We start from the raw sequence: 3482 nt of genomic DNA on the forward strand, positions 1-3482 counted from the left end.
CCATGCAGATTAGAAGATATCACATCATCTGATGTGCAGAGAAAACATTCCGAAACTGCTGGAGCGTTTGGTTCTGTATGTGAATATTTTGTATAACGATTTTATTAACGCCTGAATTAAAAAGCAATGTGCTATGCCTCGTGAGGTAGAAATTAATCTTGTGTTGTATATTCATTTCGTGTAGGTTACACTGGAGGAAAGACTCAACATAAAGTTATTCCCACATGGCAGGACGCGACTAGAAATAGTTAAACTTACACGTCTATCACATCCGAATATTGGACGTGTGTTGTCATGCACCGTACACGGAGAAGTCACTTTCCAAGTATGAAGATATTGTCAAAATATTATGGCTAATATTTCAGTTCACTTACATTAATCCCATCTTACATTGATTTCAATTACATTGTCTGTTCTTTCCAACAGGTATCAGAGTATTTTGATACAAAGCAATCTCTGCTTAAGATGGCTTTATACAAACAAGGTTTCGCCCAAGCACTTGACTACTTGTTACAGGTGGCGTCAGGAATGGTTTATCTTCACGAAAACTACCTGATCCATTGTGACCTCAGAGCAGCACATATATACATTTCTGGAAATGGACAGGTAAACATTTCTCTTACATTTGGTTACTTGTTAACACTGTATACTCTATAAAATAATGACGTAGCTCAAGATACTTGAAAACTTAGCTGCCATAAGCTCATTAAATGTAAATATATACATGTAGCTATTCAACATTTAGATTCATATGCTTCATTCAGCAGTGTATTTGACGTGCTATGTTATTATACCAATTAGTCATAGGTCATAGGTCACATGGCTTTTGAACATACAGGTGAAACAACTGTACATAAATAGTTGAAATAGGTCACATAACTATGACTGTTCATGCTGTCATGATAACTACAAAACCATTATGTGAATCATTCATGTCAGAGCAGGACTCTTCTGAGTCGTGAATAATAAATCTACACTTTGACAACTTATGTCCTTGTTTCAGGCAAAGATTGGAAGACTGGGTCGCGCATGCGTATTAGAAATTGGATTATATGATCGTGGTTTGCATGACAGTGTGAAAATTAGACAAATGTTACCTGATCAAATTCGCTGGTATGTTTGTTTGGTAACTCTGTTTTATGTGTGTTGCAATTAAAAATTTATAAAAAATAAATCAAATATTAATGAATCCCATAATACCAAATTCAGAAATGGAACGACCCAGTACCTGCTCCCTTCTGTACATATTTGCTGTTGCCGGTGTGTTACTGTGATGCAGATGGGCATACGTATTCCAAAACACATGAATGTTGTCAAAATAATATTTCATTGGGGAAGCGAGGTAATTCTGATTAAATAATTTCACCCGGGACTCTGACCAGTACTCAGTCGTGTAATCTTGATACATTTTAAACCCATTATTCTATTTAGATGGCGGTAGAGTGGGTCTCCAGATATAAAACCGTATTTCAGCCAAATTTGAAAGTTCGCACTTCTATTTCCAGCTACCTAACATAAACAAATATTTATAATGTGGATGCTTTGCCTAATTTGAAAAATGTATATATGCCATTGCATGCCATTGATTTTTATGCGTACTTTTTGTGCAATTCAGGTCACCTATTGAAGTTGTTTGTGGAAATATATTCTCCCAAGCCAGTGATATATTTATGTTTGCACAGTTATGTTGGGAGATGTTCAATGCATATGACGCAAACAAAGGTTTGACGCCTAACATGTTAGTACCGTATCCCCACTCTGCAGATAGTGAGGTTAGTGGACATGTTATTGTTGGTATTTGTTCTATAGCAAACTAAATATGTCTTAGAAAAAAGTTATTATAATGAGCGAATGGCTTCTGTGTCCGCCAATTAGAACAGAAATGTGTTATATTCTAGAAGACAAATAGACCAATCAGAATTGCCCATTTAAATGACATTGCTTATACTATCTCATTCATAATAACATCACAGCGTTTTGCCATTTACTACAAAACGTGTTGTATTATTCATTGATATTCATGTTTCCAATTACCCTACAGTCAAAGAGCGTGTTAGACAAATTTTGTAATAATTTACATATGTTCTAGATTCTAAACTTGCTTACACAACGAAGACACCAATTGCAACCTTCAAGTTGTCCTGACTGGCTGTATAAGTTGATGAAAATGTGTTGGTTAGATGAAAGATCAAGAAGACCAAGCTTCAAGCTTATTGGACAGTGTCTGCAGCAGATGTAAGTGAATACAGTTTATTATCGTGATGTCATTGCAGACTTATTAGGATCGTTTTCACATAATGTGCTGCCATAGTATTTGACCAGAAATCTCAATAACCTCACACTTCAAAATAGTACAAATTAATTAAACAAGTGACATAGTACTAGTTCATATTTTGGTTTGGGAATTGAACGCATGACCAGAAAATAACTTTATTTTGACGAATAATTATTTCTGAGTGTTACATTCATAGTAACTGGAAAATTATAGTAACTTATGTTTACTATGCTAATAACGCTACAGCTCTTCAAATATAGAAGAATATTGTTTTATTTTTTATCTTTAATCGATCAAGGGAAATCTTTTACAATTCAAAGGACGATGAATTTACAGTAAATATTTGTGAAATCCTTGACCAGCCTGGCCATCGCACAATAATCGATAAAACTCTTTTCGTTGCATCAGGGCTTTAGCCAAGCAGTAGAAGGCGTGACTAATACCCCCTTTGATCGTTTTGATGATCGCATCGCATATATATGCACGGCGATATTTATCAGGGATTGACCATTAAATATGACACTATGAGTCACATCTCAGGTCACCTCAAATATCATATTAAACAATTATACGCCAAGTTATAGGTGACCTGAGTATATTTTTCAAGACATTGGTAAAATCCCATTTTAAATTGACTTCTTTTTGTAGTTACAATAACAATGGGTATCTAATCATCTCCATTTTTTGTAATCTTATCATCCATTAAGCAATTTCAACCACATTAAATTTACGTGAAACTAGTTAGTGTAATTGCAAAGATATGGAGTAAAATGTGCATGCAATTAAAGTGTTGTTAGGCGTGGAAATAAGTGGACAGAATAAAGATTTTTTATTGCTGGTAATGAAAACTAGATGTTAGTAATATGCTCTCCAAAACCTGACAATTAGATAAGTGCAGTGACCGATTAGATTAATACAGTACATGAAGTATTAATTTAGAAACACAAAGATTGTTCATAGTTTTGTGTAAATATAATGAATTCAGTGTTTTGATCAGAATTGTCCCCTCTCAAATTTTAGACAGTATTTTCCGCGCAAAATGTCTAGATAACGTTTTTCATTGTTTCAGTACATTTGTAGTAACTTTGCTAATTTGTATCCATCCATCTATTTGCTATGTTTTGAAATTTTATATTTAGGTCTTTGGATTCAATAATTAATCGTGAAGATAATGAATCTGATTCGACTGTTTACGAGGCATTACAAT

The 3482-nt window shown here is 34.1% G+C and overlaps 1 long non-coding RNA gene across 1 annotated transcript; it reads left to right on the plus strand.

The window, feature by feature from the left end:
* Positions 1–264: 264 nt before the first annotated feature.
* Positions 265–599, plus strand: LOC144343178 (uncharacterized). Its single transcript, XR_014930629.1, has 2 exons — positions 265–325; positions 427–599. It is a non-coding gene; the product is annotated as an uncharacterized LOC144343178 (long non-coding RNA).
* The last annotated feature ends 2883 nt before the right edge of the window (positions 600–3482 follow it).

The sequence above is a fragment of the Saccoglossus kowalevskii genome, chromosome 9 (assembly GCF_978046115.1).
Source record: "Saccoglossus kowalevskii chromosome 9, keSacKowa6.1, whole genome shotgun sequence".
In the NCBI taxonomy this organism is placed as follows: domain Eukaryota; kingdom Metazoa; phylum Hemichordata; class Enteropneusta; family Harrimaniidae; genus Saccoglossus; species Saccoglossus kowalevskii.